Below are 17,702 nucleotides of genomic sequence, written 5' to 3'. Positions count from 1 at the left end.
TTGACCTTGAATGCATCTGTCCTACATGTGTGCCCCCCATCAATGATCTGAGGCGTCTGTTGTAACTGTTTGACTTGCTTGAACTTTGCTGAAAGGCATACCTTCGTTTAAATGGCTTGCTTGAGCCCACCACAAAAATTCCCTTTGCAGGCATGAAATGAGTGGTATTACGTCTTCTAGGTTGTGGCTGTGTTGAGACCATAAGCTTTTTAGGTACCACTGTAGCTTTCTCATGTGTAGTCTTGCCAGAGGGATCAGAAGAATGCAAGATGCCATGAAACCCAGGGCCTGCAGGATTTTCCTTGTGGTCAGCTGGGTAAGCTTTGCTAGGCTTTTGAAGTAATCTGGTAAATGCTGTTTCTCCTCTGTGAGGAAAGCCATTTGTGATTGTGTGTCCAGTTTTGCTCCTAGGAAAATAATCTTTTGGGATGGCAATAGTCTTGATTTTTGAAAGTTGACTGTGTATCCCAAAGCCTGTAGCAACTGAATGACATAGTCCAAGTTTTTTATCAAGGTCCGTTTGCTGTCTGCTTGTATGAGGCAGTCGTCCAGGTAAGGGTATATTTGAATCCCCTGGAGTCTGCAATGTGCAACTACTGATGCCAGGCATTTCGTGAATACTCTGGGCGCAGTAGATAAGCCAAACGGCAATGCTGAGAATTGATAATGCTCTGTTTCTGCAAGAAATCTGAGGTATCTTCTGCAGCTGTGTCTGATTGGGACATGCAGGTATGCCTCCTTGAGGTCCAGAGTAATCAGCCAAGACCCCTTGCCCAGCATGGGAAGGAGTTGCTGTAACGTCAGCATTTTGAATTTTTGGCACAATGAGAAAGGTGTTTAGAATGGACAAGTCCAGTATAGGCCTCCATTGCTTTTCTTTTCTTGGAACAAGGAACAGTCTTGAATAGAATCCCTGGCCTTGTTCCTGAGGAGGAACCTTTTCTATAGCTTTTATTTGTAACAGCTTTGAAACTTGTAAAAGAGCCTCTGCCCTTTGATTTTGTGGCAGGTTTGGCATGCCTTGTCTCATTGGTAAGCTGTGGAAGTGGAACCTGTGACCTCTGTCTATTATGTCCAGAATCCATTTGTCCTTGGTTAAAATGTGCCAGTTCTTTGAGAATAAGGATAATTTTCCGCCTAGAGGTGCTTCTCTGAGCCTTGGTAGGCGGAGTGAAAGTCAAGTCATTGTGATTGTCCCTGTGGTGCAGGAGAACTCCCTGCACCACTTCTCTGATTTGGTGGCTGCCATTGGCGGCCCCTGTAGGAGCCTCGGTATTGCCCTCTACCTCGAGCACGCCTGTTTTTTTCCCCTTTGAAACTTGTCTGAGTCTGGAAAGGACCAATTCTTTGAAGGCCAATTCCTGCTGAATCTGGGAGGCTGAACCTGGAGGAAATCCTTGACAGTCTGTACTGATTTTGCCTTTTCCTCAAAAGCTTCTGTTTTTCCAGAGGTGCATCCAGGAGCTTAAATTTAACATGGTCTGGCAGTGGCTGTTCTTTCAACCAAGCATGTCTACGTATAATGGCCCCTGTCATGGCTGCCCTACATGAAGCTTCCAATGCATCATAACCACACTGAAGAAAATGATTGCTAACCTGCTGAGTATTATGAGCCAAATACTGCAATGCCTTTCTATCTATAGGCTCAGGAGAGGCTAACTTTTTCTGCAAATCATCCATTAAGTAATCCTGGTACTGAAACGTATGAAAAAGGCAGTTGAGTGACCTCATGGCAAGGGTGGAAGAGGTATAAACTTTTTTGCCCCATCTCTCCAGGGACCTAGCTTCCCTGTCAGCGGGCAGAGGGTTTTTGGCCGAGGAAGTAGCTACTCCTTTGGGGCCCTGTGAAATAGTTTCTAGATTCACAGAGTGGGCCTTAAAGAGATGCTTACGGGTTTCAGGGACCCTGTAATATCTGTCAGGCTTGACAGGAGCAGGAGGGAGAGAATCAGGCGAAGCACTGGAGTCTGAGTATACATCAAGAACATCCAACACTGGAGGAATAGCTAAAGGTCTGTGTTGGGGTAGCTTAAGGAAGGTACGTAGCCTTTTCCTGGAGTCAGAAAATTCCTAACCCTGCCACTGAAAATGTTCTCTCATGGAATGAAGAACTTCACCAAAAGAAATATCCTCTGGAGGGGAGGCAGAGGGAATTGAATCCTCAGCATCCGAGTCCTCATAGGCCTGGAAGGATTCTTCCTGGGTATCTGAGTGCTCTGAATCCCCAGAGGCTTCATCTGAAGAGAGGGTGCCTGTCTGCTCAGTTCTAGGCCTTTTATCTGCAGGCGGCTGAGAACCTCTGTCTGGGTGCGGCTGAGAACCCCTGATCAGAGAGATTAGATCTGCAGCAAGAGTCATGATCAGTCTATCAGAAGAGGGGCCCTGAGAAGTAGATTTAGGATGGGCCTTGGCCTGGCTGGCAGCCCTAGCACGTGCAAAGGCCTTGATGGACATGGATGCTGGAGGCCTAGCTGCCCCACGTGCAGGGGTAACCTTGTCCACAGGAATGGTGACAGGTAAATCTAAAGCTTCGGTTTCTGGAGGAAAAACAACCGGCACCGTTGAAATCTCCGGAACCGAAGTCCTCGTTAAAGCGGTGTAGTCGGCCTGGGGTGGTTGAAATACCGCTTCCGAAGGGACCGATGCACTTGCGGAGGGCTTAGGCGTGGTATCTGTGGACGACGCGGGCCGAGGATGTCGGTCCCGGTCCTTGCAGTTTTTGGTAGATTGTGCTGTCGGTTGTTCCGACTGCATGATAAGCAAAAGATTCGCCAAAAAAGTCTTCGGCAAATTCTGCCCGGCGCCTGAGTGTGCGCTTATTAAAGCAAGCACAGGCCGAGATGTCGTGGTCTGGGCCCAGGCAAGGGAGGCAGTAAGAATGGAAGTCCTTATGGAGGTATTTGTTTACCACAAGACAAACAATTAACTTTTTCAATTTTTTCTGACATCGGCAGAGGCAAGAAAAAATGTTCCCCAACGGGGTACTTAGCTTTAGATGACTTGGTAACTGAAAACACAGGAGCTGACTGACCGGCACTTGCGAACTGCTTCTGCTTCGGGCACCGCGCGGCAAGAAAGACTGAAGATGGCGTCGGCGGATGCCTTTATACTCCAGCCGCTCTGACGTTGGGGAGGAGGAGACATCAGTCGATGCCGGACCCAGACTTTGGAATCCGGCCAACCGAAGGGCTGCCTGAGGCAGGACAACCCATATGTCAGGACTGCAGTTGCATTCTTGAAGGACATCAGATGGGTTATCCTGCTGTCAGGCGGGTCCTCGGTCGGCCAAATTCCAAAGTCTAGGTCCAGCGTCGGTTGTCGTCGCTTCTTCCCTGACGTCAGTGCGTCAGGGGTATAAGAGGTAGCAGACACCATTTTCTTCAGTTTTTCTTGCCCCAGATGGCAGGTGCCCCCAGAAGGAAGGCAAACATAATGTTATAGATGCAATGTTGATAAATCAAAAACAGTAGTTGCAAGCAAATACACCATAAAAGAATACCCCAAAAAGGTTATATGAAAAGTGTTTGTCATAAGGCCTGTCCTAAGAGGGGTTGGAGGGAGGGAAACCTGGACTGCAGCTGTAATGAGCACTCTAACATCTACATTTATGGTAGGTACAAAACTGTACTATGTTCATCGTGCATACAGGTGCAGTCATAACAGATGGGTAGAATCCCAAAGCTAAGTAAGGGTGGTAGGCACTAAGTGGAACTAGGAGGGGCTAGGATGCCCTGCAGGACTGCTGTGGCAAAGCCCACTCTAGATTTTGAGTATAGTGGGAGGTGATAGTGCTTGGAGAAAGTGTGCACTGAACTCCAGGTGGCTGCTTCCAAAATGTCCTTGGTAGGGACCCCCCTGAGGAAGGCTGCAGAGGTAGCTGTGGCTCTGGTGGAGTGGGATCTGATGCATGCAGGCACAGTTTTTCCATGAAATGAGTAACAAAAGCATATGCAGTGGGCTATCCATTTTGAAATTGTCTGTTTGGAAATAGCCTTTCCCTGAGCACCTACAGCATAGGACACAGAGTTGCTCAGATTTCCTGAATGGCTTTGTTCTGTTCAAGTAGTAACGTAGTTGTCTGTGAATGTCCAAGGAATGTAGTAGTCTTTCCCCTTTGTTTTGTGGATTAGGATAAAAGGTAGGTAAGTGGATAGTCTGATTCAAAGCTACACTGGATACTACCTTTGGCATAAGGTAGGATTGGTTCATAAGGAAACTCTGTCCTGATGGAAAATGATGAATGGTTGCACAGCCATGAGGGCCTGCAGCTCCAAAACCCTGCGTGCTGGGGTGATAGCCAGAAGAAAGGCTGTTTTCCATGACAAGTACTGTAACTCTGTTGAAGAAGCTGGCTCGAAGGGAGAAAGGGTCAGCTTTTCCAATACATAGTTGAGGTCCCAAGCAGGGACTGGTGGTTTCCTTGGGGGTTTTAAATTCTTTGCCCCTCTGAGGAACTGCCTTAAGAGAGGGTGAGAGAATAATGGAGGATCTGTGTTGTATTGTGCAGAAATGGCTGAAGCGTGGATCTTGATGGAGGAGAAGGAAAGTCCACTGTTTAACATCTCAGCTAGGTACTGTAAAATTTGAGGTATATTTATTACCCAAGGATTCTGTCCCTTTTCTAGATTCCAGGCACAAAATCGTTTCCCTTTGGCGGAGTAAGCCTTTCTAGTAGAAGGTCTTCTGGCCTCCAAGATGACATCCTGCACCTCCTTGGAGAGGAGTAAAGTACAGTTTTGTACCTACCATAAATGTAGATGTCCGATAGGTTTGCATCTGCAGTCATAACATAAGGGTTTGTCCTGCCTCAGGCAGCTCTTCGGTCGGCCGGATTCCAAAGTCTGTGTCTGGCCTCGGCTGATGTCGCACTTTCCCCGACGTCAGAGCTTCTGGGGTATAAAGGCATCAGCCGACGCCATTTTCCTCAGTGTTTCTTGCCCCAGATGCCAGGCACCCTCTAGGAAGGCTAAATTTGGATAAATGCTGAAAAATTCCAAACAGTAGCAAATTATATACATATATATATATATATATGCAAACAAACAAATACACCATAATAGATTCCCCCAGCTAGCTGAAAGAGGGGTAAGCACCCTAGGAATACCACAGAGGGGAAGGAGGGTGGGTAATCCTGACTGCAGATGCAAACCTATCGGACATCTACATTTATGGTAGGTAGATAACTGTACTAGGTCCTTGTCCTTCAAGGATGCATCTGCAGTCATAACATATGGGTAGAATACCATAGCCAAACTGGGGGAGGAGGTACTACGAGAAGGATGGTGTAGTTAGGATCCCCTGCAGAACTGCAGTTGCAAACCCTGCTCGGGATCTGCAGTATAAAGGTAGATTGTAATGCTTGACAAATGTATGCACGGAGCTCCAAGTAGCAGCTTCTAAAATGTCCTTGGTAGCCACCCTTCGTAGGAAAGCTGTAGTGGTGGCTGTGGCCCTTGTGGAATGAGGCCTGATATTTTCAGGAGCTGTCTTTCCATGAAAGGAGTAGCAAAAACGAATGCAATTTCCAATCCATTTTGAAACTGTCTGTTTGGAAATTGCTCTTCCTTGCACCCCAGTTGCATATGCTACAAGAAGTTGGTCAGTTTTTCTGTTGGTTTTAGTTCTGTCCAGATAGTAGCGTAGTTGTCTGTGTATATCCAAGGTGTGCAAAAGTTTTTCTCCTTTGTTCTGTGGGTTAGGGAAGAAAGTAGGCAAATGAATAGCTTGGTTCAAGGATACCCTGGATACCACCTTTGGCATGAAAGTAGGATTGGTTCTCAGTGACACTATCCTGGTGGAAAATAAGAAAAGGCTGCACTGCCATTAATGCCTGTAACTCGGATACTCTTCTTGCTGAAGTGATTGCCAGAAGAAAAGCAGTTTTCCAAGATAAAAAACTGTAGGTCTGCTGATGCTGCTGGTTCAAAAGGAGGTAGTGTCAATTTTTCCAGCACAAAATTGAGATCCCATGCAGGTAGAGGGGGTCTCCTTGGAGGTTTAACATTTTTGATCCCTCTCAAAAATTGTCTAAGCAGAGGGTGAGAGAAGATAGGTGGATCCATATTGTATTCTGCTGAAATTGCTGAAGCATGAATCTTAATGGAAGAATAAGACAGGCCATTGTGGAACAATTCTGCTAAGTACTCTAGGATGTGTGCCAGGTTTGCCACTGTGACCTCTGTACCCTTTGATGTGCTCCAAATGAGAAATCTCTTCCATTTAGCAGAGTATGTCTTCCTTGTGGTAGGTCTGCGAGCCTCCAGGATAATGTCCTTCACCCTCTGAGATAAAACAGTTTGGTTTGGTTTTAAGGAATTTTCCAGGCAGTTAGTTGCAATGTTTTCAAGTTTGGATGCAGGGGTCTTGAAATTGTTCTGCGTTAGAAGAAGAGGCCATAGGGGAAGAGGCCATGAGTTCGCCTGAGACATGCTTCTCAGTAGCGGATACCAGTGCTGTCTTGGCCAGTCCGGAGCTATTAGTATCACCTTTGGCTGTTCCTCCCTGATCTTCAGTAGAACCTTGTACATCAATGGGAGAGGTGGAAAGGCGTATACTGTTAGGGCATTCCAGCTGAAAGAGAGAGTCCACCCTCCAGGCTTGTGGGTGGTATGTCCTTGAGCAGAATTTCTTCAGTTGGTGGTTGAGTGGGGAGGCGAACAGATCTATCTCTGGCATTCCCCATTTCTTTGTTATGAGTTTGAAGATGTCTGGATGCAGCATCCATTCGTGTGCATCCATGGTAGTTCTGCTTAAGCTGTCTGCTAGTGAATTTTCTTTTCCTGGTACGAATTTGGCCTGCAGCTGGATATTGAGATTCAGGCATAAGTTCCACAGATTCATTGCCATCTGGCATAGAGGGTAGGAATGTGTGCCTCCTTGTTTATGTACCACATGACCGTGGTGTTGTCTGTCCTTATTAACAGATGTCCTTGCTGGAGGAATGGTTTGAATGCCTCAATTGCATGCCTCACTGCCAGCATTTCCTTTTGGTTTATCTGCATGCTTAGCTGCCCTTGAGGCCATAGGCCTTGGATGCATTTGTCCTCCATGTGTGCTCCCCATCCTCGGTCTGAGGCGTCCGTGGTGATGGTCTGCCTTGTTTTTGGTTTGTTGAAAGGCAACCCTCTGTTGGACTGGCAGGCCTGAGCCCACCACAGGAATTCCTTTTGAAGGCATGGAATGATTGGCATCATGGTTTCCAGACTGACTGTGTTGAGACCATACATTCCTTAGGTACCATTGCAATTTTCTCATATGCAGCCTGGCATGTGGAATCAAGATTATGCAGGATGCCATGTAACCCAGGGCCTGCAGGACTTTCCTTGCAGTAAGCTGAGTTTGTCTTGTCAAAATCATGAAATAATCTGGAAGTTGTTTTGTTTTTCTTCTGTGAGAAAAGCCATCTGAGTGATTGTGTCCAGATCCGCACCTAAAAAGGTCATCCTTTGGGATGGCACTAGTCTTGACTTTTGGATGTTGACTGTGTATCCCAAGGCCTGTAGCAGGTGTATGACATAGGCCAAGACCTTTAACAATTTTTTCTTGTTGTCCGCTTGTATTAGGCAGTCGCCCAGGTATGGATAAATTTGAATTCCCTGAAGTCTGCAATGTGCAATTACTGATGCCAGGCATTTCGTGAATACTCTGGGCACAGTAGATAAGCCAAAGGGCAATGCTGAGAATTGATAATGCTCTGATCCTGCAAGAAATCTGAGGTGTCTTCTGCAATCTGGTCGGATAGGGATGTGCAGGTATGCCTCCTTGAGATCTAGAGTCACCAGCCAAGACTCCTTGCCCAGCATGGGAAGAAGTTGCTGTAGGGTCAGCATTTTGAATTTTAGCACAATGAGATAAGTGATGAGCGCGGACAGGTCAAGAATAGGCCTCCATTGGTTTTCTTTTCTTGGTACCAGGAATAATCTGGAGTAAAATCCTTGGCCTTGTTCTATAGATGGTACCCTTTCTATAGCTTTCATCTGAAGTAAATTGCCGATTTGTCTTAAAGCCTCTGCCTTCTGGTTTGGTGGAAGGTTTGGCATGCCGCCCCTTTTTGGCAAAGTGTGGAAGTAAAACCTGTATCCTTTGTCTATTGTTTGCAATGTCCATGTATCCTTTGTAATGCAATGCCAGATTTGAGAATAAAGCCAGCTTTCCACCCAAGGGAGCTTCCAGTTGATCCCTGGTAGGCGGAATCAGAGTCAAGTCATTGGGTCTGTCCTGTGGTAGTGGTTGTAATTGTAGCTGTGGCACTACTCCTCTGGTTGGCACCCTGTAGGCACCCTTTGATTGACCTCTGCCTCTAGGGTGTCTGTTCCTGCTCCTCTGTGCTCTGGAGGTGTCTGGAAAGGACCAATTCTTTGTAGTCCAGTTTCTGCTGAACCTCGGAGGCTGGACCTGCAGGAATTCCTTTACTGTTTGCACAGATTTTGCTTTTTCTTCCACCTTCTTTAAAATCTCCTGTGCAGGGGAGCCAAATAAATTTTGTTTCTCCATTGGAGCATCGAGGAGTTTAGCCTTGACATGGTCTGGCAAAGATTGCTCCTTCAGCTAGGCATGCCTACGAATTACTGCCCCAGTCATAGCTGATCTAAATGAAGCCTCCAGTGCATCATAGCCACATTTTAAGAAATGATTACTGACCTGCTGAGAGTTGTATACCAAATCCTGAAGGGATTTACGGTCTAAAGGTTCAGGAGAAGAAAGCTTCTTACTCAGCTGATCTAACAAAAATTCTTGGTACTGTATCATATGGAATTGACAGTTTAATGCCCTGGCAGAAAGAGTAGCAGATGTATAAACCTTTTTCCCCCATCTCTCTAATGCTCTAGACTCTCTTTCAGAGGGTAGGGGGTTTTTGGCAGTAGCAGCTGCAACCCTTTAGGGCCCTGAGAAATAGTTTCTGGATCTGCAGCATGGGCTTTATACAGGTGGAAGTGAGAATCCGGGACCCTGTAATATCTGTCAGGTTTGGCAGGGGCTGGGGGAAGATAATCAGATGCAGTACTGACATCATTGTACACATCATCAATTACAATTAGAACAGGTGGTATGGCTAAGGGCCTATGCTGGGGCAAATGCAAAAAGGTCCTTAATCTTTTTCTAGAATCAGAGAAATCCTGACCCTGCCATTGAAAGTGCTCCCTCATGGAGTGTAAAGTCTCCCCAAAGGAAAATTCTTCAGGAGGGGAGGCCGAAGGAATAGAATCTTCTGCATCTGAATCCTCTAAGGCGAGTAGGCCCCTTCCTGATGGTCTGACAAATCAGATCCATCCGTGGAGTAATCTGAGGAGAGAGGTTCAGAGGGATCAGTCCTGGGCCTTTTGTCTGGAGGAGGTTGGGAGGCCCTGTCTGGGTGAGGTTGGGAACCCCTAATTAAGGATATAAGGTCCTCAGCAAGACTGAGAATTTGAGAACTAGAGGAAGGCCTCTGGGAAGTAGATTTGGCAGGCAAAGTTTTTGAAAGTTTGGCAGATGTAGGCCTGGAGAAGGCCTTAACAGACATAGAAGCTGGGGGCCTAGCTGCCCCACGAGCAGGGGTAGAAATGTCCAAAGGTATGGTGTCTGACAATTCTTGAGCACTAGCTTCGGTAGGGAGTTCTGAAGCCGACTCAGCCGGGGCCTCTCTGGCCTCGGTGGTCGGAGGTATGGTTTTGGTAGTAGTAATAACCGTGGACTCTGTTTCAGCCGAAACAGAGACACTCGCGGTAGACCTAGCTGTGGTTTCAGCCGAAACTGCGGGCCGCGAGTGTCGGTCCTTTTCCTTGCGTTTTTTGACCATATGCGAAGTCGGAGTCTCCGATGACATTTTATAAGCAAAAGCGGTTCCAAAAAATTCCTCTGCAAACTCCGACCAACGTCTAAGAGTCCGTCGGTTGAAGGAGGCACAGGCTAAACAAGCTGATACGTCGTGGTCTGGGCCTAAGCAAGGAAGGCAGTAAGAATGGAAATCCTTATGAGGTATTTCCCACAAGTTAAACAATTTACTTTGTCTGACATCGGCTGAGGCAAGAAAGAGTCCCCAACGGGGTACTTAGCTTTTTTCGAAGTCTTCGGTAGCTGAAATCTCTGGATCTGACCGACCGGCACTTGCAACAGCTTCTGCTTCGGCACCGTGGCAAGAAAGACTGAGGAAAATGGCGTCGGCTGATGCCTTTATACCCCAGAAGCTCTGACGTCGGGGAAAGTGCGACATCAGCCGAGGCCAGACCCAGACTTTGGAATCCGGCCGACCGAAGGGCTGCCTGAGGCAGGACAACCCTTATGTTATGACTGCAGATGCATCCTTGAAGGACATCTGTTGGGAAATCAAGGAATTCTCCATGCAGTAGATTTAGAGTTTTGAGATGGCTGTGAAGGGTTTTGTAGTTGTGCTGGGACAACAGAAGAGGCACTAGAGGTAGGATCCATGGTGGGGAATGTGTCAGGCTCCTCAGGAGCGGATACCAGTGTTGTCTTGGCCAGTCTGGAGTGATGAGAATCATTTTCGGCCTCTCTGCTCTGGCTTTTAATAGAACTTTGGGCAGCAGAGGAAGAGGCGGGAAGGCACAGACTGTCAATGCTGCCCAATTGAAGGAAAGTGCGTCCACTTTCCAGGCCTGTGGATGATAGGTCCTTGAACAAAATTTTTTCAACTGGCAATTTCTGTGGGTAGAAAAGAGATCTATGTCTGGCTGTCCCCATGCCTGAGTTATCTTTGTGAAAAGTTGAGGATGCAACTTCCATTCGTGTGGATCTGTCATATTTCTGCTTGGGTTGTCTGCCAGTGTGTTTTCCTTCCCGGGCAGGAATTGTGCCTGCAGTTGAATTTGCAATTCCAGTGCTGTGTTCCATAGGGTCATGGCTTGCCTGCACAGGGGGTATGAATGAGTTCCGGGTATGAATGAGTTCCCCCCTGTTTATGTACCACATCACTGTGGTGTTGTCTGTCCTTATCAATAGCTGGTCTGGATGCAGTAGGTCTTTGAAGGTCATAATAGCCTTTTGCACGGCTAGCATTTCCTTTTGATTGATGTGGAGGTGCTTCTCTTTTCGGGTCCATTTTCCCTGAATGCACTGATCTGTCATGTGTGCTCCCCAGGCGTAGTCTGAGGAGTCTGTTGTGATGATTTGAGTTGCTTGAGGTACACAGAAAGGAAGACCTGTGTTTCTTTGGCAAGCTTGAGTCCACCACAAAAATTCCTTTTGAAGGCATGGAATGAGTAGAATGACTGTTTCCAAGCTGTGGCTGTGTTGAGACCATAAGCTTTTTAGGTACCATTGAAGTTTCCTCATATGCAGCTTTGCACATGAGATTAGTAGGATGCAAGATGCCATGAATCCTAGAGCCTGCAGGATTTTCCTTGCAGTTAAGCCTGGTGTAAGTTGCCATTTTTCTGAAGTATTGAGACAGTTGCCCTTGACTGTCTGGCGTGAGGTAGGCCATCTGGGTGGTTGTGTCCAAGCTGGCACCCAGGAAAATTATTTGCTGAGAGGGTATTAGTTTTGATTTCTTTTTGTTGACTGTGTATCCTAGGAAGTTCAAACAGTTTTATTACAAACGCCAGGTGCTGCAGTAGTATGTCCTTGCTGTTCGCTTGGATCAGGCAGTCATCCAGATATGGGTAGATTTGTATCCCTTGTAGTCTGCAGAAGGCGATTACTGATGCCAGGCATTTCGTAAACACTCTGGGCGCAGTAGATAAGCCAAAGGGCAATGCAGAGAATTGGTAATGGGTTGAACCTGCATGAAATCTGAGGCATCTTCTGCAATCTTGTCTGATAGGGACATGCAGGTATGTCTCCTTGAGGTCCAATGTTACCAGCCAAGACTCCTTGCCCAGCATGGGAAGAAGCTGCTGTAATGTGAGCATCTTGAATTTCGGCACCTGTAGATATGTGTTTAGGATGGATAGGTCTAAGATAGGTCTCCAATCTTTGTCTTTCCTCGGTACCAGGAATAGTCTGGAATAAAACCCTTGACCTTGTTCTTTTGCAGGTACCTCTTGAATTGCTTTCATGTCCATGAGAACTGAAACTTGTTTTTGTGCCTCTGCCCTTTGATTTTGTGGCAGGTTTGGCATGCCTCTCATTTTTGGAAGAGTGTGAAAGTGGAACCTGTAGCCTCTGTCTATAATGTCCAGAATCCATTTGCCTTTTGTAACAATATGCCAATTTTTTTGAGAATGTCAATTTTCCGCCCAAAGGTGCTGCCATTAAAGCTTTGTTTGGCAGGTGTAGGGGGAAGCCATTGTGTCTGTTTTCTAAAAGACTGATCTATCTTCTCCACCACTTGGGGTTGGTGCTTGCCACTGTCTGGCTCTGAAGGATCCTTGAGGTTGCCCTCTGCCCCTTGGGCGCCTGTATCTGCCCCTTTGAGGTCTGTCCGTGGCTGGAAAGGACCAATTTTTTGAAGGCCAGTTTCTGCTGAAATGTGGAGGCTGTGCCTGCAGGAAATATTTCACTGTTTGCATCGATTTCGCTTTTTCCTCTATTTTCTTTAGCACCTCCTCAGCATTAACACCAAACAATACATCTTTTTGAAGAGGTGCATCTAATAATTTAGCTTTGACATGATCTGGTAAGGTTTGCTCTTTGAGCCAAGCATGCCTACGTATAACAGACCCCATAACAGCAGCTCTACATGAGGCCTCTAAAGCATCAAAACCACACTGCAAGGTATGTTTACCCACCTGCTCTGCACCATGCAACAAATCCTGCAACTCTTAAATCTGGTTGTTCTGGTTGCGTCATCTTGCTTTGCGGCTGAGATATCAAAAACTGTTGATACTTTAACATATGGAACTGACAGTTTAGTGCCCTCATGGTTAAAGTGGCCGAGGTGTACACCTTTTTCCCCCACCTTTCTAAAGCTCTGGAATCTCTCTCTGAAGGTAATGGATTTTTAGCAGTAGAGGCCTTAATTCCCTTGGGACCCTGTGAAATTGTTTCTGGGTCAGCAGTATGGCTTTTATATAGGAACTAGTGAGAATCAGGGACCCGGTAATACCGGTCTGGTTTAACAGGAGCTGGAGGCAAAGAATCAGGATTAAGGCTGGCTTCTGTGTACACATCATCCAATATATCTAAAACAGGAGGGATAGCCAGAGGCCTATGCTGGGGGAGCAGAAGAAATTCCCTGAGCCTTTTCTTGGAATCTGAGTAATCTTGGCCTTCCCAGTGAAAGTGTTCCCTCAATGTATGCAGGGTTTCCCCAAAAGAGAAGTCCTCACGGGGGGAGAGGGAGGGAATAGACTCCTCTGCATCAGAGTCTTCGAATGGAGAATAGGCATAATCCTGGTCCTCAGATAGTAGTAGTCTTCCTCTAATCTGGGCCTTTTATCAGAGGGGGGATGAGAACCCCTGATCAAATCCTCAGCCATTTTAAGCATCTGTTTTTTAGGCATGGTGCTTGAGAGGGGGTCTGAGGAACCTGTTTTTTGGTTTTCATGGCTGCTTTAGATTTAGTGAAGGCTTTAATAGAGAAGGAGGAAGGCCTGAAGACCCCTTGAGAAATGGCAGGCCTGTCTAAATTCTGAGTTTCCCCGCCAGGAGTGGCGTCGGGATCTGTAGTAGGAATGGGGGCAGAGGAGCCTGCGACCTCTGGTACTGAAGACACCGGTAATGCATTGTCATCGGTACTCAGGGGCTGCGTAGGTGCCTCGCTGAGTACCGGAGAACCGGTAGTCTTCCTTAGCATGGTTTCAGTAGGTGGTGCGGACCTAGTATGTCAGTCCTTATCTTTGTGTTTTTTGCTCAAAACTGGAGTCGGAGTACCCGACGACATATAATTAAATTTTTTGCCAAAAAAGTGAAGGGCGCCCGACGCTTAATAGTGCGCTTATTGAATCTAGCACAAAAACGGCAGGCCGAGAGGTCGTGGTCTGGGCCTAAGCAAGGTATACAGACAGAGTGGAAATCCTTCTGCAGGATTTGCTTCACACATGAAATGCAATTATTAACTTTGTCTGACATCGGTCTGAGGTAAGAAAAGTTTCCCCAACGGGGTACTTAGCTTTCAAGACAACTTCGGCTGAAATACTTTCGTAAATCTCAGGAGTTGGCCGACCGGCACTTGCAAACTGCTTCTGCTTCGGGCAACGCGCGGCAAGAAAGACTGAAGAAAATGGCGTCTGCTGCCTCTTTTATACCCCTGACGCACTGACGTCAGGGAAGAAGCGACGACAACCGACGCCGGACCTAGACTTTGGAATTCGGCCGACCGAGGGCGCGCCCGACGGCAGGATAACCCATCTGTTATGACTGCAGCTTTATGCACGATGAACATCAAAGTACTCCAAACACAATAACACTTGGCGCCAAAGCGATGGGACGGGAGAAGGTACCTATACTAACCTAATCTGAGGAAAAAAGGAAAAAATTTTATTCACAGAAAGTTAATAACCCACTGCTAGCTGGAGCTCAGAAGACACTGTTGCAAATCGCAGAAAACGAGATCTGGGGATGGAAGGCTGTGGAGGTTTATTATGGGTAAGGGGAGGAGTCTGGAGCTCGAAGCTGATGCTAGCAAAAGTTCCTGGCTTGGATCAGATACGAATCCGTAACCCACAGGTGGAAGATCAAATGAAGTAAACTACTTCAGATCCCTTTTTTCCATCTGGTGGTTTGGTACCGATTCCACAAAGCCCTGAGAGCACACATTCTGAATCTGAGAAATAGCCTCTGCCCTTCGGTTTTGTGGCACATCAGGTTAGCCTGAGAATCTTAGTCTTTTGATGAGGAGTTTGTAGCAGTTTGAGATTACTTCCAGAACCCACTTGTTGGAAGTGATGAGGACCCAGTTCCTCAAACAGGGGAATGTCTTCCTCCTATTTTGTCTGGGGTTGGTGGTGGGGGTACTGGGTGTGGGGTGAGTCATTGCAGATCTCTGCTGGGCCCTGTGGCCTAAAATTCCCCAGTCTGTGTGTTCCTGAGGACCACTGTCTTGCCCTCTGCGATTCCTGCTTGCCTAGGATGCCTTTCCCTTTGGATTTACCTCTGACTGGGAGGGAAAGGACCAATGCTTAGTGGGAAAATTCCTACTGAACCTAGGTGGCTGTACCTGGAGGAAGTCTTTGACAGAGTGCATGGATTTTGGTTTATCATGCATCTTTAACACAACCTCAGCCTTTGGTCCAAACAGGGAATCCTTATTCAGGGGTGCATCTACCAGTTGAGGTTTGACATGTTCTGGTAATGTCTGTTCCTTAAGCCAAGCATATCTTTTGATGACCGAGCCAAAGGCTGCAATTTGGGAAGATGCTTCTAAGGAATTATCCTTAGTCCAAGGAGTACCTAGCTACCCGGGAACTGGAATGGCAGAGACAGGAAATATTCTGCTTCATTTTTTTTTAAATACCCTGTTAGCATTTTATTTGGAATTGGCAACGGAGGGCCCACATGGCCAGGGTACAGAAGTGCAAACTTCTCAAATCTGTCAAGGGCTCTGCTTTTTGTTTTTCCCCTATAGGTAATGGAATTTTTAGAAGTACTAGCCCTAACTCCTTTGGGGGCTGGGGTGACGCCATTAGGGTCAGAACAGGAGTTCTTAAAAGGAATTTATGCAAGTCCATAACCCTGTAAAATCCTGTCTGGTTTACGAGGGTTGGGGGAAGAGAGTCTGGATTGAGACAAGATTCCACAAAGACAACTTCTATCACTTCCAAAACTGGAAGTGATAACCAAGAGTTTGTGTTGTGGGGAGATCAATGAACTCCTTTGACCCTCTTTTTAGCTTGGTGGTTCCTGTGCCTGCGAATGGGAAAACTCTGTCATGGTATGCAGCGTCTCCCTAAAGGTAATGTCTGCAGTGGGTGAAGCTGCCAACACCTCTTCTGAATCAGAATCCTCAAAGGAGGTCAGGAAGGGTTCATCTTCAGGGGCAGACTCATCCTGATAAGTCTTCACCTGAATCCAGGGGTTCTGAAAAGGTCTACCTCTGACCAAAGAAATAAGGTCTTCAGCCAACCTGACCAATGATAACCTGTGGGTTTGGAGCCAGTAGGCCTAGGCACAGTACTGGAGGTTGAGCTCATTTTAGACGTAGCTTTTCCCTTGAGCCTAATACACATCTGCTTCTGACACCAGTCTCCTTGAAAGAGATACCGGATGTTGGTGGACGCCCAGAAAAGATGTCATTGGTTAAGGATCATTTGTCAGAAGCAGAGGTCTGCTTAGTGACTCCTGACCCACCCAACAAACCAAATGCCAAGGCCTGCATTGCAGTTGAGGGACCCAACAGCATGTCAGATTCTGAAAGAGTTTTGACAGAGGCCTGTGCCACCACCTTGCTAGTGAAGGAGGCTGCGAAGGTGCTTCACCTTCCTCTGTGATGAGCCTTGGGGAACTGGTCAGAGAAAGGTTGTCGTCAGAGGTCCTATGTTTGGGCCTTTTTCCTTCTTTCACGTAGGGAGCTCACCTTGGGATGATCAACAGACGCCATTGCACAATGGAAAGCAGACTGCTGACTTAGGTGCTTAGACATGATTTCAACCCTATGCCTTATAGTCCTATAATTGTCATGGTTTGTGCCTAAACAAAGGCAAGGTATGAAAGTCTGTGTGGGATTGGTTTACCACAACAAAGACAGTTGACTTTAGCTGACATGAGTCACAAGTAAGGATGAGAGTTCCACCAACGCGCTACTTAGCTTTAGAAGAATTTTTCACTCCGGTGCGGACCAACCAATGTACTCAACTGCTTCGGGCTCCAACAATAAAGACTGATATGTTGTCATCTGGCTCCCTTTATACCCAAACATCCTGACATCAGGGTAGGGTATCCGCTAGCTCTGGGAGGAGGGAATTTTTTATTCTAGTACTTGGGCTGACCATAAACCAAACTGCACAGCTACTGGAATCTGACCTGTTGGCCTCTGGGTATGATTAATAAAGTGCATCATAACAATAAAAACACAGTCAAAATGCTGACGCGTTTTGCATGTGTGCGTGTCTGTTCATGAAAAATCTGCATCACCTCTAACGAAACCTTAAAAAAAGGGTCATCTGTAGTGTTTATGTTTCTCGGAGTCTTTCTTGGTGGATCCTGCATGTACAGGACTTTTACTCCCTTTTCTACAAAAGAGGGCCCTACTTATGGAATAAAGAGTCCCCACCACTGCTTCAATTTAAAAAAAAGGTCAGTCAGTAAAAGGTGTTCAACTCTGGACCTTCACCTACATGTTCATACTCAATTAGATTCGCATTGTCCATATCAATTTATCTGACAGAAGGCCTTCATCATTGCATAGTATCAATTTAGATTACAGAACCAAGCTGAAAATTAAATGAAACAAGCCTATGACATGTGTGAATATACCAAGGGATAAAGGTTTACACTTGTATCATAAAAGCGGAGGAATGTAGTCTGTAATGAAGTTAAAGGCCATAAATTATAAATATCTTTGATTTAAATAATATGCACTTTTATTAACATCAAACTTTCAGAGACAAAGATGACAGTGTGTAACATTAAATGATTTCTTTACACTGTACAATACTGGTGCCCCTATTAATCATCCAAGACGACTCTTGCAAAAATAAGGCAGCAAGGAAATCATGGTCTCCCTTACAAGTAAATTTGAAAAAATCTGCTATTTTGCCTACAGGTTCATGCAAGTCCCATAGATAAGCCAATGCTACGTGCCAGAGGAAATATGCTGCCCCATTACCAAACAATGTGCTAACAATTAGGTGCATAGAATATGAAATGACAGAGAACCCAAGCTC

General features: G+C 46.4%; 1 protein-coding gene across 1 annotated transcript in view; it reads right to left on the bottom strand.

Moving 5' to 3' along the window:
* The window catches only part of XPO6 (exportin 6), a gene marked incomplete in the record, with an annotated part of 1,798,279 nt that overhangs the window by 1,442,880 nt on the left and 337,697 nt on the right, over window positions 1-17,702 (bottom strand).

This window comes from Protopterus annectens, chromosome 12.part0, assembly GCF_019279795.1.
Source record: "Protopterus annectens isolate FY-2018-M chromosome 12.part0, PAN1.0, whole genome shotgun sequence".
Taxonomy (NCBI): Eukaryota; Metazoa; Chordata; order Ceratodontiformes; family Protopteridae; genus Protopterus; species Protopterus annectens.
This window is presented reverse-complemented; position numbering and strand designations above follow the sequence as displayed.